Source organism: Puma concolor, chromosome B4 (genome assembly GCF_028749965.1).
Source record: "Puma concolor isolate L17-30 chromosome B4, mPumCon1.1.hap2, whole genome shotgun sequence".
Lineage (NCBI taxonomy): Eukaryota > Metazoa > Chordata > Mammalia > Carnivora > Felidae > Puma > Puma concolor.
In genome coordinates, this window is record NC_141673.1 from 5,101,701 (window position 1) to 5,125,416 (window position 23,716).

General features: G+C 60.6%; 1 protein-coding gene across 2 annotated transcripts in view; it reads left to right on the top strand.

Moving 5' to 3' along the window:
- The window catches only part of SHISAL1 (shisa like 1), a 128,920-nt gene that overhangs the window by 30,646 nt on the left and 74,558 nt on the right, over window positions 1-23,716 (top strand). The window contains exon 1 of one of the 2 annotated variants that reach the window (XM_086712047.1): window positions 20,842-20,944. The exons of the other annotated variant lie outside the window; for it this stretch is intronic. The gene's annotated coding sequence lies outside the window, so the exon portion shown is untranslated. Of the gene's footprint in view, window positions 1-20,841; window positions 20,945-23,716 lie in introns of those variants that run through there. 2 annotated transcript variants of the gene reach the window in all.

Consider the following 23,716-nt stretch of genomic DNA (forward strand, 5'->3'; position numbering starts at 1 on the left):
TTGTTGGTCTTTTCCACAGGGCCTTCTTAGAAGGACACCGGTCACCGGATTAGGGCCCACCCTGCTCCAGGATGGCCCTCCATCTGAACCAATCACGTCTGCAAATAGCCTAGCTTCAAATAACGTCACGTTCTGAGGTTCCAGGCGGACAAGGATCTGGGGGGGACCCTTTCCAGCCCAGGACAGGAGCTTAGCGAGTATTTGTGATTGATCCAGAGATGTGCTTCCCTCACTGGGTGGGCGCCCCGGCCCACCGCCGTCCCCGAGACCCTGAAATGTGTCCCCAAGCCTGTCACTCCCCCCGAGGCCATCCTTCGAGGCACACTGTGTGTGCTGCTGCCCTCACACAGGGCACCTCCAGCCGGTTTCTGGCCACAGAGCCACGGCAAACTGGTTCCCAGTGTTGGAGGCATCCATGGGTCATGCTCACAGCACGAGCCCACGGCATCAGGTTTGGGTGTTCCTTACGAGGGCCTGCAAGCCCGACGGGACCTGGGCTGCCAGGGGACCAGAGCTAGTGGCCCAAAAGAGTCCCCTGGTGTCCAGCTCTAAGGGCCTCAGGCCTGGTGACCGCACTCCAGATAAAACTTTCAAGGGACCCAGCTACCCTCAGTCAAGACCAAATATCTCAGTGTGGCCACCAAGGCCCCACGGGTTCTTGCCCCGTTCTTGGCCACCCAACACCCCTCCCTCTGGGCCACCCTGAAAGTCCTTCATTGCCTCAAATACATCCCGAGGTCCTGCCCCAGGACCTTTGCACAAGCTGTTCCGCAGCCTGAGAATGCTTTTTCTCCCCCCCCCGCCAATCCATGTGGTCAGTTGATTCTCCCCACCATTTAGGTCTCAGCTTGAACGTCCTTTGCTCGGGTCAAGCTCCCCACACGTCAGCTTGCGACGGTACGTTATTGGTGATGACCATTTGGTGTCCCCTCATCTCCCCCGGGACCACAAACTCCACAAGGAGCTGGCTCACTGCTATATCCCCCTGACTAGCACTGCGCCTGCCGCATGATCGGGGCTCCACGAGCGTTTGCTGAACACGCACGTGAGGGTCCCTGGCCTTGGCCGGCTGGGTTCTGGGCTCCAACTTGCCTCGCCGCTTACTTGTACGTGACCTCAGGCAAGCTGCTTTTTTGGGGGGCCTCCGTTTCTCCTACTGGCAGAATAGGGTTCTGTCCGCCCTTCTGGAAAGATGGGGTGAGGCTCAAAATCATCTTATTTTACTGGTTCATTTACCCAACAGTCACGGGGCACCCATGACGTGCCAGGCACTCTTCCAGACAGTGGGGACACGGCGGAGAAACAAAACAGACAAGCATCCCTGTCCTCGTGGAATTGACATCCCAGCAGAGGTGGCGTGGGGGGGAGGGGGGCGGCCATGGCACCAGATGCCAGGCGATCGCAAGTGCCGTGAAAAGTAATGACAGCAGAGCGGGGGGTGGCCAGGGTGGCAGGGGGTGGCTGCGGTGAGCGGAGCGACCTGGGAGGCTCCCTGTGAAGGCGTCACCGGCCGCTTACCTGCAAGAGGCGCTGTTCCCATCCTGCCAGAGCGGCTGGGCGCACAGCCGCCCGGGGACAGGTCCTGAAACTCATGGAGGCCCAGCCCCGCAGGGGCGGGCAGCTGGCCGTGGGCACACGAGGCTGGACTGCGCTCTGAGCTCTTGACATGGAGAGCAATTTCCAGGCAAGTCTGCGCTGAAAGCGACTCCCCGGGTACCCAGAAGTTTTGAATACCATACCCAGTGTCCAATTCTCAAATCAGATATTACTGGCTGTATCAGTTAGTTTCTGCTGTGTAACAAACCATCCCCAAATCTTTGTGGCTTAAAAATAACAACGGCTGGGGGCACCAGGGTGGCTCAGTCGGTGAGGCGTGGGACTCTTGATTTTGGCTCAGGTCGTGATCTCGTGGTTCATGAGTTCAAGCCCTGCAGAGGGCTCTGAGCCCACAGGGTTTGGGATTCTCTCTCTCTCTCCTTGTCTCTCTGCCCCTCCCCTGCTCACGCTCTCTCTCTCAAAATAAATAAAACTTAAAAAAAGGAAACAACTTAGCTCATGACTCTGGGGGTTGGCTGAGAAGTTCTGGGTCTGGGTCAGCTCAGCCCATTCCTGCTGGGCTCCCTCACGCACCTGCGGTCAGCTGGCAGGTTGACTGCCGATAGAGTGACCTAGGGTGGCCTCGCTCACTTGACCGGTGGTCCGCAGGCACCTTCGTCCCGCAACGTGGCCTCTCCAACAAATGAGCTGGGGCCAATTCACCTGCTGCTCTCAACATCCCAAGTACCACACAAGGGCAAACCCCAGTGCACGTGTGGTTTCCAAGCCTCTGTTTTCTCCGCCCTTGCTCGTGTCCCCTTGGCCAAAGCAAGTCCCAAGGGCAAGCCCAGCCTCGGTGAGGGAGGGACTACCCAGATCAACGGAAGAGGCAGGGAGAGAAGAGATGGCCGTTTTTGCAATCTAAGATCATTATCGTTTCTTTTTTTTTTTTTAATTTTTAAATGTTTATTTACTTTTGAGAGAGAGAGAGAAGGAGGGAGGGAGAGAGAGCAGAAGCAGGGAGGGGCAGAGAGGGAGGGAGACACAGGATCCGAAGCGGGCTCCAGGCTCCGAGCTGTCAGCGCAGAGCCCGACGCGGGGCTCGAACCCACGGACCGTGAGATCGTGACCTGAGCCGGAGTCGGACGCTTAACCAACTGAACCACCCGGGCACCCCAGATCATTATTATTTCTAGAAAATGAGGGTAGGGTTCGTTAGACGGGGTAGGGGAAGTGGGAGGTGAGCCATCTTCTCAAGTGGCCTTGGGCATCCTGTCTTGGGTGGTTGGTGGTATTGGGGGTGGGGGGCACGCAAGCTCGCAACCCCCCCCCCCCCAGCCAAGGTGCCATTAAAACCCAGCCGATGTTGCTCAGTGAGGGCCCGTCTGACGAGGCCACAGACTGTGTGATTCCAGGTCTGTGACGTTCTGGAAAAGGCAAACCTATGGACGCACTAAAAAGACCAGTCAGGCCAGGGTGATGGGGGAGGAGGGATGAACAGGCAGAGCACAGAGGATTTGGGGACAGCGAGACTCGGGGACCCTGTAATGGTGGCCGCGTGTCGTCGTACGTTTGTCTGCATCCACGGCAGGAACAGCACCAAGAGCAAACCCTGCTGGGCTTCGGGTGACAGATGTCCCCCTCTGGTGCAGGGTGTCGATAATGGGCGGGGGCGGGGGCGGGGATATGTAGGAAACTCTGTACCTTCCGCTTCATTAGCTGTGAGCCTAAAATGCTCTAAACACGAAAATCTGTTCACAAACCCAGCCTACTCCACTCCGAGAGGGCGTCCAGCGTGAGGTGACGAGGGGGCGAGGGGCTGCCGGAGGCCAGCAGCGAGGAGGAGGAGCTGGGGGTGGGGTCTCAGAATGCCAGAGACCGGAGAGGGCTGCAGACCCCCCAGACCCTTCACAGTGGGGAAACTGAGTCACGGATGCCCAAGACAGCCGAGGGGAGGGAAGGAGCACTGTGCCACCTGCGTGGCCCCCTCCCTCTCCCTGATCCTGGGGGTGGGGGCGCCCCTGGCCTCTTGGGGCTGGGTCTCCCGTCTGCAGGGTGAGTCCGTTCGCTGTCCTTCCGTCCCGGGGTTGGGGGAAGGATTCAGTGACTTGTGCAAAACGCGTACAACCGTGTCTGGCGTGCAGGGTATGCGTAGGTCCACGCTCGGTGACGTGATTGCTGGAGCCCAAGCCTCCCGCCTCCCTGAGCTGCTTCCTCGGCCGTGTGACAGCACCACACAGCAAGAGGCTTTGGGGGGGGACATCTGCCTGTCTCGGGAGCGAAGTCTCCCGGTTGAGGCTGCGGGTTGCCTGGTCCATCAACGGAGTTTCCGTCTGCTGGTGCAGGGGTGCTGCGGGTCACGGGAGGTCCCCAGGAGATGCTGGCGACTGCGTCCACGTGGGGGCCGGCCCCAGCTCAGCCGGGTGACCTCGGGGCGTCCCTTAGCCTCCCTGTGCCTCGGTGGTCTGTGGAGAGCGGGCCTGGCTCTAGTCTGCACTTGAGGCTCCCTGACGCCGCGGCAGGAGAACCCCACCCGTGGCGGTTGGGGGAGGAGTCGGTTTTGTCCTTTTATTTTTATCGCTGCTCCCCAAAAACCGGGGTCCGTTCCTTTGCGCCCTCATTCAGTGCGGAGCGAGTCCTGCAAGCCGCTGGGTCACATGCGGATTCGGACCCGCTTCTGCTCCCAGAGAGTCCCCAGGCCCCCGTGCCGGGGCTGAGACCCGGGGAGCCGGGAGGGGCCCCGCACGAGCCAGCTCCACGTCTGGCCCCGTGCAGGTGGCTCCTCCCGAGGCTCAGTTTCCCATCTGGGTGACGGGCAGGAATCACGCATTTCTGTGGCACTCCCACCTCGTGCCAAGGCATGGGAATCAGGTGCAGAAGCACCAAGAGCCCCCGCAGGGGGTGGTCGGGGAAGGCTTAGCCAGGCATCAGAGCCTCGGGCTGGATCCAGAGGAAGACCCCGAGGTCCCTTCCTGCAGATCTGTGATCCACCGGGAAGGCTGGGTCTACACCCGCGGGGAGCCGTGTAGACGCCCAGCTGGCCCAGGCCTGGGGAGGGCGCCCCTGGCGCGCCAGCTGCCTGAGCAAAGGCTTGAGACAGGAGCACTTCTGTCTTTACCGCATTTTCACAGACGCCATCCTTTTTAGGGTCCACCTGGGCCAAACTGCCGAATTTTTTTTTTTTTTTTAACGTTTATTCATTTTTTTGGGACAGAGAGAGACAGAGCATGAACGGGGGAGGGGCAGAGAGAGAGGGAGACACAGAATCCGAAACAGGCTCCAGGCTCTGAGCCATCAGCCCAGAGCCCGACGCGGGGCTCGAACTCACGGACCGCGAGATCGTGACCTGGCTGAAGTCGGACGCCTAACCGACTGCGCCACCCAGGCGCCCCTCTTTTTTTTTTTTTTTAAGAGCGTCATTCTTAAAAAAAAAAAAAAAAAGTTTATTTATTCAAGAGACTCGTTCTTTTCACGTTCGCACACGCATCGCAGGGTACTTAGCAGGAGAATCTCATGGAATCTAAAGTTCCCGCCTGCGACAGCTCAGCTCAGCTGGTTTAGGGGCCAGGGGCTTGCTTGGCTTCTCCTCTGTCCCCCTTCCGTCGCATTGCCGGGCAGGCGGTGAGGAGAGGCGGCCGTGAGCTGGGGCCGGGCCCCCCGAGCAGTCTTTGGAGACACCCCCCACGAGCTCCGCAGCCTGCAGCCTCTGGGCCATGCTCTGCCCTCTGCCCCGGCTTCTAGGACCCACCCGTCTTCTAATCCGGCCACCATCTGGCCCTGCGTCCCCCAGCACCCCCCGAGCAGGGCCGACTCGGCGTCGGCCGAAGGGGGTCCAGGCAGGAGCCGGAGAAGGACTCCGGAAGGCCCTAGAAGAGCGCCGGGTGCTGTCCAGGTGCCGCCAGCCCAGCCCGCTCCGCAGGGAACCCTCCCCACCAGCCGGGCCAGTGTCCCTGACCCAGCGGCTGGCCCCTCCAGGGGGCTGGGGCTGCCCCAGGCCTCACGCGCCTCGAACACGCTGTCACTGCACAACAGCGGGTGAGGAGTGTTCGGGAGCTCCCTTGACCCCACCGCCCTAACCTGCGTGGACGCCCTCAGGGCCGCCTGTCTCCTGTCAGTGCCCCGGGCTGGGCTCCCTCCACCCCTACCCCCGCCCCCGCGCCCCGTGTGTTTCCTTCTCCGGGGTCGCCCCAGGCACTGCCGCCCTCTGGCTGAGTGGTCCCAGGCCTGCTCTTTAGCCTCGCGAAATAGAGACAAAACTCTCTGCCTCACTTAGAGTGGTAGGAGAAACACACAGACAGCCTAGAAAGAGGGTCCATCGGGGCCGGGCCTCCGTGGAGCGGACCCGCACGGCTCACTTGGCCGTTTCTGCCCATGATTTGTGCCCACAATAACATCTGTGCCCAGATGCTTCCTTGCAAACGGCCCCCAGGGGCAGACGCCCGGCCCCGGGGGCAGCAAACTCTGGCTTTGCCCCCGTCAGGGATGCCGGGAGCCATTGAGCATTTGGGATCCTCTGGGTGAAGAGCCGTCATCTGTTGTCTCTGGAGGCAGGAAGTCCAAGGTCAAGGTGTCTGCAGGGCCGGCTTCTTCTGAGTCTCTCTCTTTGGCTTCCAGACGGCCATCCTCTCCCTGGGCGGGTCTGCGTCCTAAACCCTTTTCATAAAGACATAAGTCCTATCGGATTAAGGTCTCCTTAATGACCTCATTGAATTTAACGACCCCTTTGAAGACCCTGCCCCCAAATACAGTCACGTTCTGAGGTCCGAGGGCTTAGGACTCAAGGGCTTAGGACTCAGGTCCAAGGGCTCCACACAGGAAGGGCAGGTTCACAATCAATCTGGTAGCACACTGGTGATTGCTCGTAATTCTAGAATTTATGGGGCACCCGTCATGAGTCTCAGGACCACTACCCCGGGAACCCCTGTGAGATCGGCCACCCCCCTCGGGGAGCCCGGGGGGCTCGGTCACTTAAGTGTCCGAGTCTTGATTTCGGCTCAGGGCGTGACCCCAGGGTCCTGGGATTGAGCTGACAGCACAGAGCCTGCTTGGGATTCTCTCTCTTCCTCTCTCTTGCCCCTCCCCCAACCACGTGCGTGCGTCACGTTCTGTCTCTCAAAGTAAATAAATAAACTTCAAAAAAAAAAAGCCAAAACAGAATGCCCCTTCCCAGCACCACCAAGAGCGCTGCCTCGTACAGGGAAACCAAGGCTGGGAGAGACCCTGACTTTCCCTCGGCCACACAGCCAGCCAGGTGCTGAGACAGCCCTGGGACCCAGGCCTGGTGCATTCCGGAGCCTGTTGGCCTTCCGCCGTGCCACGACGGCTTCCTAAAGCGGTCCGGGAAAGTTCCGGACTCCCCGGAAGCTGCCTGCAGGGGCCACGACGCGGTCAGTCGCCTTACATCAGGTTGCAGGCACTGGCCAGCTGCCCAGTCCTGGAGGCCGCTCAGGGACAGAGAACTGACACCTACTGGTCTTGCAGCCACAGCGACCAGCCCGCAGCCCCGGTCCACTCACCGCTGGTCGAATCCTGGGTGACACGAGGCACTGTCGCTGCCCTGGAGGAACACACCCGCTCTGCCGGAGGGCGGCTGGCCACACATCTGAACACCCAGGACGCCCAGCCAAGAGCCGGGGCCGCCCTCCCCTCTGGTTTGGGGCCTGGGTGGGGCTGACCTTTCCCCACGTCCCGAGCCCCCAGCTGTCCCGGAACTGAGTCACAACGGAGCTTGGAGGGGTTTCTGGTGGGGCGCAAATCTGGCCCCCACATGTTCTCGCCCGCCTGCATCCGAGCGAGCGGCTCCAGCCTGTCACCTCGTCACGCAGAAGCGCCCGTGGAGGACACTGGCCCCAGTTCTGAAGGCCTCACCCCTGGGGTCCCCGGTGTAGACAGTGTGCCCGGACAGTCCGCAGGGCGGGGACCCACAGCGGCAAGCCCGTCTGTCTCTGTCCCCGTTGGCACTGTGTTGCCAAATGACATGTGACCGGCCGGGCCTGCTGTGTCGGAGCTTGGGGTGCCCCCCAGGCTGCAGGGTGGCGATCGCCCCGGGGGAGGAGCCATGATTTTGTGCCCCTTTCACGGGCTGCTGCTCCTTTGTGGTTCTCAGCTAGTCGGCATCAGGGGCCTCACCTGACAGATGGAGAAACTCAGTCAGGGTCAAATTATGGCGCGCAGCCGGGGGGCGGGGAGGGGCAGGAATTTCCCATCACACTTAGGGCTCTGTCGCTCGTGTACCTGGGTGGCCCTGGCCTCATCCCAGGGACGCTTTTCCCAAAAAGGAAAAGAGCTTTCCCGGTTCTGCTCTGTGCTCCCCGAACATTCGCTCCTACCCAACCCCCCAAGGGTTCGTGTCCCTTCCCACCTCCCAGCCTTGGCCTGAGCTGTCCGACTCCCTGAAATGCCTTCCCCGCACCCCCACTCCACCCCCACCCCCCCAACTGCGGGTGAGGACTCGTGGCCAGAGAGCTGGACGCACGGTCCCCAGGCCCAGACTCACATTTCCCGAGTTCCTTGCCGGCTGCGAGCCCCAGGCGGACCCCTTGGCCTCTCTCAGCCTTCCCGCCTCAGTTTCTGCATCCACAGAATGGGAATAGACGCGGGGCCTTCTAAGAGCTATGAGAGGGTCAGGGAGAGGTGACATGAGAAATTCTTTTCAAAACAGGAAAAGCGTTTAAGTGTGTCATCACCAGACTGCCCCAGGCCCCTTGCACACACCCCCGTGCAGCTCATGGGAGTGTAGATGAGGTCTCTCCCCTTCAGTCAGCCTTGCAGAGCCCAGTGGTCAGGCCGGGGAGCCATGGCCTGGGGTGGGGGGACCTAATTCTTGCCCCCCTCCTCCTCTTCTTCCTCTTCCTTTGTCTTCATCACCACCACCATCATCAACAGGATGAGCCGGGCTTAGCTCTGTGGCCACTAGAGCGCTTAGCATCAACTGCGCTGTGGCCCCCTGGGGAACAGGCAGGTGCCCCAGGCGGCGCCAGTGTCCCAGGCCTCGCTGGGCCCGGGTCCAGCTTCGGCAAAGAAATCTCGCTAAGCCGCTTTATCCAGGATCTCTCTGTTCCTCAGCCCCCGCCCTCGCTATCGAAGTCCTCGGCCCCTAGGAAGAATTCTGTGGGGCCGTTTAGCAGGAATCCCCCTGTCCCTGATGTCTAATCAAGCCCCTCTTAGTAATTTTCCATCCGGTGACCCCCTGCTCTGCTCCACGGCTGTAAATCTCCAGCTGTCTTTGCTGTATTTGGAATGGAGTTCAATCTCTTGACCCTTACAGCAATAACAGTCTTGAATAAAATCTTCCTTGCTGTTTGCAACAAGCATCTGGTGCAACTTTTCTCTTTAACCCAAGCCCCCCGCCCCCCCTTCCCCGGCCTCCGCCAGCCCAGCCACCTCCCCGGCAAAGCTGCCCATCCCTGAAATCTTACTCTACACCCACAGCATAGGAGGCAGCTCCCCGAGCGGAACAGGTGCTCGCTCGGCAAACAGGTATCTCTTTGTCCGCCTCAGGCGCCTGTTTACAAGATGCCTTCAATCTGCCAGCAAAGACTCCACGCCGCTGGAATGTTCTGGCTTCCAAGGGGGAAAACAAAATCCCAGGTGGTAGGGGAGCAGCAGCTCTCAGAAACGGTGACATCTGCCCGGCTCTGCTTCCCCATTTATCTCTCTATTTCAGTGCTCAAAAGGACAGGCAGGTGGCCGGCCGCAGGGCCGACATCGAGCGGAAGGACCGGGAAGGTATTGGACGGTGTGGGCTCGGCCCCGGCGGGGTGTGCGTCCTCAGCAAGATTGGCTTGGCCTTTTGTCCCCCTTCCCCCCCCCACCCCCAACTGAAAGAGCGGGGCAGGGAGTCTATGACATGTTTTAGACGTTTGTCCGGAGTTTTCATCTTCGTACCCTCAGGCAGGCAGCCTTCTTGGAACTGGCTGGAAGGTGACCCACTCACCGGAGGGCCTTGCGGGCAACCTGCGGTCCTTACCTTGGCTGACTTAGAGGGAAGGGCCTGGGGGCAGCGGGACTTTGCAAAGGTGACGGCCTGAGCTCTCCCGGGGGACAGACAAGCGTGAGTGGTGTGTTTTTTCCTGCAGGGTCACGGGACAACTGTCGATGCAGGCGCTGGGGCCAGGTGCATGGATTCCTTTCCTTTTATGCCTCCTTCGAAAGTCACCTCCTCTGTGAAGCCTTCCTTGCATCCACCCCCGTCCCCAGGCCGGCTCAGGGCCCCCTCGACGGAGCCCAGATCTTGCTGCCTTGGCTGGCTGCTGGCATCTCCCTCTTAGGGGCAGATGTGTCTGAACAGAGAGGCGGCGACGGTCTGTCTGAATAAATGATGGCATGACAGCCCTTCCCCCCTCCGGCAGGCCGCTTCCTGCCCCACACGCGGTGCCGGCAGAGACCCAATCGCGAGGCACTTTTATCCCCACAAGGGCCGGCTCGGACCCGGCAACTCACAGCTAATTACAAGAACGCTATTAATACACCAATAATAAAAATAACCAGCACACCACTGCCACCAGCCGTCACTGAGCCCTACGATGAGCCAGGTGTGTTTTCCAGCGTTTTCTGCTGAGGGCTCGTGACAGCCGTGGGAGGTGGGTATTCTTATCCTAATTTCTCAGACGAGGAACCGGAGACTCAGAGAACTGACTCCTTTGATGAGCGAGGGTGGCCCTGGAGAGGGGTTCCGGGCGGGGGGGGGGGGGCTGGAAGGGGCGTGCGGGTGAGTGGGGCCACGTGGGTGGTGTCCCGGGGTCCGTTGTGACAGAGCACCACGGCCGGGGCAAGGGGAGGGGGCCCCAAACAACGGGAAGCTATGCTCTCACGGTTCTAGAAGCTGGAAGTCTGAGGCCAAGGTGTGGGCAGGCTGCTTCCCTCTGAGGCTGAGCGGGAGAATCTGCCCGGGCTTCTCGCCCTTTCTGGGGAGGCAGGGGGTGGGGGGTGTTTGCTGGCAATGTGGGGAGTTCCCTGGTGTGTGGACACATCACCCGGATCTCTGCCTCTGGCTTCACGTGACCTCCCTGTGAATGAGTCTGGGTCCAAATTTCCCCTTCATAAGGACATCGGTCCTCTCGGATTAGGGCGGACTCCAGAATGACCTTATGGTCCCGTCATTAATTCTATGTGCAACAGTCGTATTTCCAAAGTACCACATTCTGAGGCGTTAGAACTTCAACCTGTGGGTTCTGGAGGTCGAATTCAACCCGTAATGGTGACTTCAGGTGGGGGTCTGGGAAACTGGGCCAACCATGGAATCAGTGAGGTCAGGTTGAGTGCCAGGTGGGCGCTGGGGACAGGCCAGCTGCGGGGGGGACAATGGGGACACTGTGGACACCAGCGGCTGGTCAGGGAAGTGTCGCCTGGGTTCTCCATCAGGGCAAGTGGCCCCACCCCCACCCCACCCCCACCTCACCCCCACCTGGAGTCACCGTTAAACCCGGAGGGGGCCCTGGTGCCTCCCTCAGCCTTCAGATCTGAACCCCCACCTCCTCAAGAACTCTTAAACCTGTTCCCGCCTCGCAAAGCAGCAAGTACGCATGCAATGTAGCAGATGACAGCAAACCCCTGGCGGGGGTGGGGGGGGGGGGGGGGAGGAAGCCGAGAAGGCAGGTAGGAAGTGTCAGGAGAGGAGGGGGCCTCAGGGAGGGCATGTGTGTCAGCCAAGGCAGGAAGGGAGGAGGAGCCCGGGGTGGGCGGAGATATTGGGGGACAGCAGAACTAGCTGGTAAGCAGGACCAGCCCGTGCAAAGGCCCTGAGGCAGGCGTGTGCGAGACACGTCCCGGGAGCAGCAAGGAGGACAGTGGAGTAGAGGAAAGGGACACATGAGAAAGGCACAGGAAAGGAGGTCTTAGAGGTGCGTGGGTTGCCTCATGTAACGCAGCCTCTGGCCCAGCCAGGCTGGTTCCCCTTGATCCCTCCATGTGATGGTGAGAGAAGCCTCAACCTCTGAATCCCAACCCCTGAGTCACACCCAGGCCCCCAGGCCTTTCCTGGCTGCACAATAAACCTGGGCTCCCAAATCGGCAAAAGCAAACAGTGCTGCGTGGTCACGACTGAAAGTCACTTTCTGTAACAGTGTATCCCGCAACCCTGGGCGGGGAGGAGCCGGGGGGGAAAAAAAACCCCCAGAAATAATGAAACAAAGACCACGGACTCACTAGGAAGAGAAACCCTATTTGCAAAAACCGCAGAAGAGATCACAATATTTCCAAATCTTCCCGTGGCTTTGGTTTAATTGCCGCAAAGCACCACTTTTCTTCCTGATGCTTTAATCAACCAATTTAGATGTATTGCCGTGCTTGACGTAGGCTTGATTTCTGATAAATGGAACAAAAATATTAAAAACACTGGCAGAGTCGGCAGCAGCAGGCGAGCTGCCTAACATTTCTGCAAAATGTCCCCGAGCGTTCAGCAAAGCTTTGCTAAGGGCCTACTGTGTGCCAGGCCCCCCCCCACCCCAGGCACAGCAGGGAGCCAGCAGATACAGGATCCGCCCCCCCCCCCCCCCCCCCAGAACTTGGGCGTATTTGTAACAACATGACAAAGCAGCAAAAGTGCCCAGATGGGCAGGGAGGTGCTTCTGCAAAAACAGACCCGGGAAGGAACGAGCCCAGCCTCGGGCTCTGTGCTGTTAGCACAGCCTGTTTGGAATTCTCTCTCTCTTTCTCTCTCTGTCTCTCTCTGCGTCTGTCTCTCTCTCTCTCTCTTTCTGTGTTTCTCAAAAATAAAATAAATACACATTTAAAAAGAGAGAGAGAGAGAGAGTATTGCAGAGAAGGGAGGCTACGAGCCTGCCTTGGTTCTGGCTGGGATGGGGCCGTGGTGAGCCTGAGCACCCGGGAGCGAAGGGGTTCCTCGGGCTGCTGGCCGCGAGTAGACTGGGAAGCAGAGGGGCATTTGAGTCACAGCTCTGCCCCAAATATCTCGACTGCGTGAGTCTCTGGTCCTCAAAAGACCCAAAAGCCTCTGTGACTGCACTGAGGTTTATTTTATTTTATTTTTTAAGGTTACTTTAATGGTTATTTATATTTGAGCGAGAGAGAGAGAGAGAGAGAGAGAGAGAGAGAGAACGCGCGCACAAGCAGGGGAGGGGCAGATAGAGGGAGACACATAATCTGAAGCAGGCTCCAGGCTCCGAGCTGTCAGCACGGAGCCCAACGCGGGGCTCGAACCCACGAACCATGAGGTCACGACCTGAGCCGAAGTCAGATGCTTAACCCGCTGAGCCCCCCAGGCGCCCTGCACCGAGGCTTAGAAAGCTGGTTCTCCCGACGGCCGCTGGGCCTTCTTGGACAAGCCAGCCTGTGGCCGGCTCGTGTCTCCAATCAGCGTGTGGCCCCACTGGCTGCCGTGAGTTCTACGCGAGGGCTGCGCGCAGGTCAGGTGCTCTCTGCGTGCCGAGAGGCACCCTTAGGAGCCCTGTGGCCACCACTGAGTGGCCCCGGAGGGTTCTCAGGAGCCAGTGAGCACCTGCTACTGGGAGGCACAGGGAATGCAGGGGAGGGGCGGGGCCGCCCCAGCTCGCCACCAACGGGAATTTAGCTGCAAGCGGAGGGTCCCTCGTTAGGCCCCTGAGGCCAGACTTGGGGCCGGGAGGGGACCCCGCCAGGCCCTGCCCACGGTCTAAACCTCTCCGTGCTCAGCTCATGCGTCTCCGTGTTGACAGAGGCGCCTCAGGGTCCCTGAGACCCGGAATGCAGGCCCAGGTAGGCATAAGCCCCGCCCCCAGCCTGATGGGCAGGACAGGGGGCCACACCTGCGTGACCTCAGGAGGCGGACAGGGACCGAGGGCCCTGAACAGAGCCAGAGGTCTGCATGTTTCCCCCTCAAGCAAGGAAGCCACAGGAGAACCACAGCCCCCCGGGTCCCTACCACCAACCCCACCCCGCTGCCACCTGCCTCGTATCCTCCGGTAAACCCGCAAGGTGCACCCATCGTGGGGAGTTCTCGCCTACCCTCTGGGAGCCTCAGGCTCCGCCTCTGTGAGACCGGGCGAATTTGGCCAGTGAATCGCTCGCCCAGAGCCCAGCGGCACGGGAAGCATTTTCTTGCTCCAGTCACGGCCTTGCCTCGTCCTCTCTGGCTCCTGAGATGAGCCCACGGGCCTCTGGCCACATCTGGGGATCAGATCCACCCCGTCCACGTTCGCCCGGCCTGTGGTCGTGGCTTTACGTCCGTCCCCCCGCCCAGCTCTGGGGGCCAGGACGGGGGTCTGCGGGGCCACCGTCATCCCGTCCCGTCCCGTCTCCCTTCCCGTGCCTGTTGGGGCAGTGGAAACATGGAGGGGGGCCCGGGAGCAGCCTGGCAGATGCACATCGGCTTTTAGCCAACAGTCTACACAGCCTGCCCCTACTGGCCCCGGGTCCAGATAAACCCCAGCGTCATGAAACCCCCGAGGAGATATCGGCCCACATATGTGTGAGTCACTGTTTCGATCCCCCTTAAGAGCAGAGGACCAGCTAACACTTGGTAGCCCCTAGAAACGGGGAGCTCTCTACCCGACGGGACCGTCTCAGCTCCACTGGTTGGGGTTACTCTTCCCAATCGGCCCACACGGTCTCCCTGCCGGCCCCAGCCCTGCCCCTCGGGGACACAGAGCATGGCCATGACCTGTCCCGGCCAGCCCGGCCCTGCGGAGCTCACCTGTGTGCCAGTCTCCACACCCCGCCCCTCCATGAGGACGCATGAGACCCACACCGGGCACCTGCTAGGTGCTTCGGAGGTGCAGGGTAGGGAGGGGCCGTGGACCAGCTCCCCAGGCTGAAGCTAGGGTGCCATTTCCTCACCTGGGAGGCGGAGGTGGCTTGCCAAAGGTCACTCACCGATGACAGGCAGAGCCAGGGCTCAGGCACCTTCCCTGTACTCCAGGCGGCACAGCGGCCAAGCGTGGGCTCGGCACTTTTGGAGTCGGAAACTCCCCCCTTCCTTTGGCTCCTCTCCTCTTTCGAACAGCTGGCAGGGCTCAGCCGCGCGCCCAAACATGCCGGGAGCAGCTGTCCCCTCCGCGGGCGACAGGGTCCTTTCGCCCCGGCCGCACACAGGGCTGGGAGGGGCGACGGCGGGTTCTCAGCTCCCCGGGCTATTCTTAGCTCCCGGGGCCCACAGGCAAGGTCACCCTGCTGTCCCGAGAGAGAAGTGACTCAAATTTGGACAGGCTGACAGAGTGCCTGGTCCACGGGCTGCCCTGATCCGGAAGGCAAGGGGACAGGCCAGGGTGGGCAGCCGGGGTGGGGGGACCCGGCCCAGGGGGGGGCAGCCAGGTGGGGGAGGGCCACAGCCCCGAGGCAGGTAAGCGATGCCGTGGTGAGATCCTCGCCACTCGCCCGCAGGTGCCCAGGGTCCACGGATGTGTCCCGGGGCACCCAGGACAGTGCCTGGCACCTGCAAAATCTCCATCAGTACCTGTGGAACGTATTGATTAATTAATCCCTGAAGGAGCCCCGATCTCATTTTTGGGGCGCAGGCAGTCGCTTTAGGAAGGGTTGCCGGAGCCAGTCGTCTCCAGGGCACTGTTTACGTGTCAGCTCCTGCAGAAGTCGCTTGCATTCTAGAAGAGGCAGCACAGAGGCAATGGCCCGGGAGCCGAAAGAAACCTGTCGTGGAGAAAACCGGAGACCTTCGGTGTGTCCTCGGTGGCTGGCTATGAGACACTGAGTGCAAGAAGGCTGGGTGTCCACGGGTGTTGGGGGGCCAGGGGAGGGCTTGGGGCAAGCAGGAGGCAGGATTGGGTTGTGCTTTGGCGGGATCCCCTTGGCTGCTGTGTGGAAAGGGCACAGGGGGGACTGGGACAGCTGGGGGGGGGGGGCGGGGGCTGAGGCCAAATCCAGCACGAGTTGATGGGGTCTGAAGTCAGGGAGGGTCTGAAGTCTCAAGGCCCCCCGACAGCTGGGAGAGGGAGGGAATAGCTGCCGGGGGAAGAGAGGGACCTAACTGCGCGGTGGGATTAATCACGGCACCTTTAAGGACTTCCCACATCATCATCTGCCAAAGGGAGAGCAGCTTGTTTGGGGTGCGGGGAGAATTAATTAAGGTTGGGGACGCCTGGGAGAGCTGCCGATGAAAGGTGTGAGGCAAGTGCCAAATGTGCTTATTAATAAAATATCGGGGCCAAGTTGCAGACTCGCTTCACCCAGGCCGGTTAGAACCACAGACACAGCTTCTTGAACGAAGGCCACCTCGGGGCTGGGCCCTGCGCTGCGACGCTAAGGACGCGGAGCAGGGTCGGACCCAGGCCGGCCCTCGGGAAGCCCCCGGCCGCGACAGCGTCACGGGCGGAGCACCCACACGGACTGGCCTCTGCATCCGTGGCAACCATCCTATCCTTCTCTGACCGTCAGGCCCCATGCTCTTGGCCAAGGGTGTTCTCGGATCGTCGGCCCTGCGGACTCCACCTGTGGGGAGGTACCCCAAAGTCCCCCCACGCCGTGCTTGATGACTCTGTTTCCCCCCTTCCTCTCCCAGCGTGCTCGTCTGCAAGCTGGTTCTGGTGTGCCCTTGTGGGTGGAAGACAGAGAAAGACCGAACTGCAGGCACAGGTGACCTGCGGGGGTAGAGGGTGAGGTTAGCCAAGCAGGGTCCCCGCCGCGTGCCGGACTTTACACGAGGGCATTCCCAACATGGCCTCAGCTGGCCGTTTATCACAGGGTCCCTGAAAGATAGGAACTGCTGTCCCCATCTCAGAGATAAAGAAACCGAGGCTCAGAGAGGGAAAGAGACTTATCCGAGGGCCTGCTGCGACATGAGGCGGACCCAGGAGTCGTGCGCCACGGCTGGTTTGTAATTTTCACATTAAAATACACCAAGGTGACGGGAGGGTTTAACGTGCCGGATGACCCTGGGCGGGTCACTGGACACTTCTGAGCCTCAGTTTGCTCATCTGCGGTGGGGCTTCCTGGTGCGAATCCTGGAAGGCTGCTCTCCTGGGCCATGGTTTGGGGTCCTATCTTTGCAGGTGCATCCCTGGCCAGGACACTCCCACAGGGCTCTGAAAGGAGAAGGCTGCCGATGCTGTCTTCGCTCTGGGTTCCGGTGCCGGGCATTGTGCTCTGGGGAGACCTCAGCGCGAGGCCTGAACAGAAGCGACCGCGGGGAGCCTGGCCCCGCCATGGTCTAGTCCCTGTGGGCAGGACGGACACAAAGGCACCCCCCGGGCACCAGAGTGAGGCCGCACTCTCTCTGACCCAGAGAGGGATATTGGCGTGAACGGTTCTGAGCTTGGAATTCTAACACAGGGTAGACAGGCCTCTATTTACCTGCTGTGTGACCCTGGGCAAGGCACTTAACCTCTCTGATCCCCCCCCATCCTCAACTGACATGGGGCAAAACTAACAGTACCTCCCTTATGGGGGGCTGGGGATGCTCATGAGGGAGTATTTGCAGAGTCTGGGCTGGGCATGGGGTATACGAATCGGGTTCCAGAAGCTGGACTTTCCCCTCCTTCTACAGGAGCCGGGGGTGGGCTGGCCCTGCTCAGCCAGAAGAGCCCTGGGACAGGGCCTGTGGGGCGTCCTAGCCTGTGACCCCCCTTTAGTCTCCTCACCCCAGCCGCACCCCTCAGGCTCCTGAGCAGCCCTCCCTCCGGAGGGTCCGACTCATGGTGGATGCTGACCTGTGAATAAGCTGTGCCGGGACATCGACCAGACGGGCAGGGGCTACCGGGCCAGGGTCACGGTCTCCGCCCAGCTGTCCGGGCCGGGGCCCTCTCCCCACAGCCAAGAGTCTCACCGGAACGGAGTTCAGACAGATGCTTGAACCCACCACCAAAGGCTCCACTTTCCCCGGGCCTCCCCGGAAAGACGAGATCTTGCAAGGACACGTGGCTCTGGGAGGCTTAGGTCAAGCAACTGACAATATTTGGAGAGGCCAAAGTCAGAGAAGCCTGGAGTTCCGATCCAGGTCACGGGGGGGCCTGTGGAACCCTAGAACCCTAGACAGCCTGCCTCCCAACCCCTCCCAACCTGCCTGGGTTAAACCCGCGAGAAGCGGCACCCGGCTGAGCCCCCCAGAGCCCCACGCTGTCTGAGCTGGAGGGCCCTGAAGGCCAGGACATGCTCCCATTCCAGGGCTCTCTACTCTGTTCCTCGTGGCACTGAGAGCACGGGGCCAGGGCAGGGGATGGACAGACCCAGGTTCAAATCCCAGCTTTACCGCTTCTTAGCTGTGTGATCCTGGGCCAGTCCCTTAACCTCTCTGGGCCTGTTTTGTCAGCTGTAGACAGGAATGTGCAGAAGCAACTTCTGGGATGGTAGTGACGATTTCGGGGGCGCATCCAAGTGACGCCAGGGGGCACAGAGCACCCACTGAGTGCATATGCTTACGGAGCCGGTACCCTGTGCCCACCCAGGAAGCGGGCAGAGGGAAGGCGCACTTCCCGCCCCGAGAAGCTGTCCACTTAACTCGAGAGAAAAGGTAGATCGTCATCCCAGACAGATTAGGCGGCCGGGGTCATGCCGCTGCAAGGTGGAGACCCCTATTTGGGCCTCAGCTGACTCGCCCTACCTCTCCAGTGACCGTTCCACAGAGCAAAGCCCTCGCCCCAGTCTCCCAAGGCGGAGCTTCTGAGGAGGGGCCGCCGGGGCAGCGAGGCCCTCAGATCTCTGCCCCTGGCCTGCCTCTCACCGGCAGCGTGACCTCGGGCCTGTCCCGGGACCTCGCCGGGCCCCCTCCTGCGGCCCTGAGACGAGGGTGGCCCCCCGCCCCTACACCCCGCATCTCCTCTGGGCGTAAGTGCCGATGGACGGCCCCGAGCTGAAGAGGTTCTGTACGTGCCAATGATCCGGATCATCACTGTTGTTGTGATTATTCCGGGGCCTGCCCGCGGGGAGGGCCGGGCTGCGTGCAAATTAGGCCTCAGCTCAGGGTGCTCAGCTCAACCCACCAATTTGCATCGTATTAATCTCCGTCATCCGTGCGCCGGGTTGGAGGTGCTGGTGAGACACAGGAGCCCCGGAGCCACGGGCCGCAGCAGAGTCCAAACCCGGACGGACACGGGAACGGAGGTCCTATCAGTCAGATGCGTGCCGGGGTCGGGGGACAGACCGGCCGGGCATCCGAGGCCTGGCTGGAGGTCTCTCACTGTCCCCAGCGCGGCCTCTCTGCCTCCCGTGTGGGCCTGCGCGGTGCCTCCTGAGAGCCGGCCCCCCGCTCCTCCCGCCTCCGGAGGTGAACTTGCCCACGGCCACCAGCTGGCTCTCAGGGGGCCAGGGTTCACGGCCAGGGCCCTGCTTCCCCAGCTCCTGCCGCTCCCGAGAACTGGAGTCACGGTGTGACCCTCCCGAGTCCCTCACCTGCGAGACTGTCATAGTGACGGAGGACATCGGTCGGCTCCAATCCCACAGGCTTGCCGGGACTTACCCACGGTGCCCGAGGAAACCACAGAAGGGCCACAGGCAGAGGGGTGGGCTAGGTCAGGGCTGGGCCGCACAAAGACCAGCCCGGGGGTCTGCAGCGGGAGGGATGGGCTGTAAACATCCTCGCCCCATAAAAATTAAGTAACTAATTGGCACCAAGTCGTGGCTGAGTGTATTGGTTTTTCTGTTAGCGCTTAATAAATGCAGTGCCTGTTTATTACCTCAGAGCTCTGCAGGTCAGAAGGCCGCGTGGGCTCAGCGAGTCCTCTGCTTGGGGTCTCACAAGGCAGAAATCGAGGCGTCAGCCCAGGGGTGCCTGGGGGGCTCAGTCAGTTAGATGTCTGACTCTTGGTTTCAGCTCAGGTCATGATCTCCTGGTTCGTGAGATCGAGCCCCATATCGGGCAGCCTGCTTGGGATTCTCTTTTTCCTTCTCTCTCTGCCCCTCCTGCCCCTCTCTCTCTCAAAATACACTTTAATGTATTTATTTATTTTTTATTATTTATTAAATAATATTATTATTATATTAAATATATATATTTATATATATTTATAATATATTAATATATATAATTTATATATTTAATATAATATATTAAATATTATATTAAATAATTTTATTATTTATTATTTATTTTTATATTATTATTTATTATTTATTTTTGGGAGAGAGACAGAGTGTGAGCGGGGGAGGGACAGAGAGAGAGGGAGACACAGAATCCGAAACGGGCTCCAGGCTCCGAGCTATCGGCACAGAGCCCGACGCGGGGCTTGAACTCACGGACCGCGAGATCATGGCCTGAGCCGAAGTCGGACGCTTAACCGACGGAGCCACCCAGGCGCCCAATAACTAAACTTTAAAGGAAAAAAAAAAGAAATCAAGGTATCAGCCCAGACGGGCCCTCGAGAGGAAGTTCTGGGAGACTTTTTTCCGGGGCTCCTTCAGGATTGGCGAATGCGGTTCCTGGTGGCCCAGGACGGAGATCTTTCTCCTTTGGTTGGGTTGGGGGCTGCTCTCACCTCCTTTCCCTGAGACCCACCCCCCCATCTCAGCATGAGCCCCCCTCATGTGGACCCTCCGCCCACTGGCATCTCCGACTTCCTCTTCTGACACCAGCTTTGGAAGGGCTCCTGCGATCAGCTCAGGCACAGGATCAGCTCCTTGAGGTCAACTGATCAGTAACCTCCTTTGTATCTAGAAAACCCCGTTGGGCGCGTAATGTCATGTCAGCGTAACGGCAGGGCGGGGGGCAGGAGGTGGTGGGAACATTTTAGAAATGGGCCTGCCACGTGCACTTTGGATGCAGACAGAAACCCGGTCTCTTCTCGGCTCTGAGTGGCCCTGCCGGGCTTCCTGTCAGGGCCAGAATCGAAACCGTGTTCACACCTTGTGGCCAGGAGGCAGGCAGGCGGGAGCGGGGAGGAGGGAGACTCCGCGGAGGCCCCCTGCTGAGTTTATGGCCCCGCTCACGGCCTGCAGGACACGGCACATGCTGGTGTCGTCGTGGCCCGTCTGGCCCACAGAACAGCATTTCTGGACCCGGCGATCGGCGACCGGCTCACCGCATCCGGTCTCCCAGATCCTCAGAATGGCAGTCGGCCACGGCAGTGGCTTTCACACCCTGAGCACCTACTATGTGCCTGGCTCTGAGCAGGTCAAGACTCACCACGTCTTCCGGGTGAGCAAACAGGCCGAGAGCCGGGCCCGGGCCGCCGGGTGCAAGCTCGGGGCCCCGGTCCCCCATCGCTGGGCCATCCCACCGACCCCGCGGCCCTGCCACCACAGGGAAGCTATAGCTTTTCTGCAACACGTGACTGCCATGGCCAGTTGGGAGAGCGTAAGCAGCGAGGTCCCAGGGTGGCCGTGACCTAACTGGCCTCATGCGTCAGAGGGGGCGGGGCTGGGAGGCCCAGAGGCCCGGCTGCCTGCCGGCCAGCTCCTCCCACTCTCCCGGGGCTCGGGTCCTCCGTGAACGAGGCGGGTGGACGTGATGCCCTCCAGGGCCCTTCAAAGTGCTTTATCCAGAGGTGGGGCAGCCTTTTTGGACTGAGAAGGCAACAGCCAGCAAGAGGTGAGTGGCCTGCCCACCACCCCCGTCCTCCCCACAGGAGGGACCGAGTGGCCAGATGGCCCAGAATACAAGCCCCGAGCCAGGCCAGTGGTTCAAATCCAGGCTTGGCCACATCCTCCATGGGTGACTCCGGGGGGTGAGGTTTCCAATGTCTCTGAGCCCCGGGGCCTTGTCTTGAACTGGGGGAACAGGGACTCGGGGTCAGAACCCTAAGATCTTGAAGAGGGAGGAGGGACTTGAGGGTCTGCTCAGGTGGTTCAGAGGCCGGGGAGCGGGGGAGCAGCTGGGGGGTGCGCACGCTGGCACCCCTCCCCCGGCCCAGCCCAGGGGCTCGGCCTCCGCGGGCCTCGCTCCCTCCCAAAGGGGGCTTCCCTCACGGACCTCTGCGGACCGCCTCATGCCCCCAACTTCTAATTAAACGGCAGTGATTCTGATGTGGCAGGTGATCTTGTCGGGAGGCCTGGCTTTAAATTTAGCTCCCTCCCCAGCCAGCCCTTTGAAAAGGCTGCTCTTCACGGAGAGAGAGCGTGAGTCATCTCCAGTCCTCCCGCCTGCCCGCCCCGGTGAGCAGCAGCGTTTGCGGGGGAACAGGCCTCCCGAAGGCAGAGAAATAGTAAATAGGGTTGGTATTAAAGGCGACAGGGGACGTGGAGCTCGACACACAGTAGGCTCAGAAACGGGGGTGACGTTTCCCACGGCGGTCTGTGTCATTACCTGCACACACACCTCCCCCTCACCGTCCCCCCCCCCCCCCAGCCGGGCCCCCAGAGGAGACACGAGTATCTGTGGCCTGGGTGCACGGATACCAGGGTCCGGGCTCGGCTCACCCGGCCCCCAGAGGCCCTCGGAGCCCCCCCTCCGCCTCCGCCTGCTGCAGGAGCACCGCCAGCTAGTTGGAGCTCCGAAGCCTGAGGATGCTTCGCACCCCCACCCCCACCCCCAGAGATACCTTCTTGTGCCCTAGCCCCTTGAACCTGGAGATCTTCCCTGATCTGGCAAGAAGGAAAAAAAAAAAAAAAAAAAAAAGGAGCCTTGAAGATATAATTGAAGAAGGGCCCCGAGACGGGGGATTACCCTGGATTACCGGAGGACCCCAAGTGCGATCACAGGGGACCTTCCGAGGGGGCGCTCTGACGCGCCCGGAGGAGCCGGCCACGTGAGGAGGAGCACAGACAGATGAGCAGGTCCTGGCCTTGAAGGGAGTGACAGGGCCACGAGCCCAGGCTGCTGGCAGCCACCGGGAGCAGGAGCAGAGTCTCGCGGGGGGGCAGCCCTGTGGACGCCCAGGGACACTGCTTTTGGGCTTTCTGGCCCCCAGAACTACAAGGGAATAAATATGTGTCGTTCTGAGCCACCAAGTCTGGGGTCCCTGTTACGGCAGCCGTCGGAAACCAGTACACGGGAGTTGGGAGAAGTGAACGAACTTGCCCTCTATCACACGGCTGGTGAACAGCCAAGCCGAGACTCAAGCCCAAGTCTGACCAGTGCCAAAGCCCATGCTTTCTCCTGCCCACTGGGGACTTCCTGGAAGAACAGAAGGGACACTGATGCAGATCAAGCACCAGCTAAGTGCCAGGTGCTCACTTCTTTTATGACACAGTCGCTCATTTAATTCTTCGTTGACCCTTTGAGGTGGATAAAATCACCCCCATTTTGCAGACGAGGAAACGGAGGCTCAGGGAGGCAACCTGGCTTTGTCCAAGGTCGGGGAAGGAGAAGGTTCAGGCCCTGGAGCCCAGGGGGTAGTGGAGGCTTGAGGAGTCCCCCCAGAGGCCGGCTTGGGAAACCCCAGCCCCTAGCGGCCTTGATGTGGCTGGAGCTCAGGGCGCCCAGCTGCGGGGGAGGCTGGGAAGGCGGGCTGGGCCCTGGATGCCAGGACGGGGTTGTGCTCCAGCGGGCAGAAAACCGGGGCTGCTGGAGGTTTAACATCCTGAGTCATCACCCGACTGGACGGTGAGCCTCCCTAGGGCACTGAGCTGGTCCCAGCTCCGCGAGTCGCACACCAGACACGGGACAGGCCCAGAGCCCCGCTCGGCGACCTGATGGGGGAGGGGGGTTCTGAATAACGAGGCTTTGCAACCTCCTGAAGGCCCCACACATCCAGAGATCCCTCACCCCGGGAGACACGCACACACGCACACACACATGCACACACCCCACTCTATAAGGTCTCAGTCAGTGAACCCCAGGACACAGCCTCTGCCCACAGAGGACAGTCCCCTGTCAACCTGAACACCCATGAGCACTCCGGCCTGTTCCTCAACCTGTCTTGTGCATGGGATGATGCACAACATGGGATGATCACCCCCCCCCCCCCCGACTACCCCGAGGGTCTGCAGGTGCAGGCGAAGGGCATCACACGTGCCCTGTCTCGTTTATCCCCACAATATGCCACGAGGGAGGTGCTGCCGTGACCTCTTTAGGGAAGAAAACCGTCTCAGGTGAAGAGCCCGTGATTGGAAGGCAGGGGATCTGGGCTGGAGCCCCGGTTCTGCCTCTTGCCGGCTGGGTGGCTCGGGGCAGATGCCCTAACCTCTCTGAGCCCCAGCCGCCTCATCTGTAACACGGGGAGGATGCCACGCGGTGCTGTGGTGTACGAAGGGCTCAGCCTAGTTTCTGGTGAAGTTCAGTCATCTATAAACGTGAAGATCCAAAGGTGGGAGAGACCCGGGGAGTTTGCACTGGGCGGGGGGCACTGACTTGCCCTCCACGGCTCTCAGGCTTACTCTCCCTCCCCAAATGAGCAGCTGATAGCCGTCCCCATCACCACTC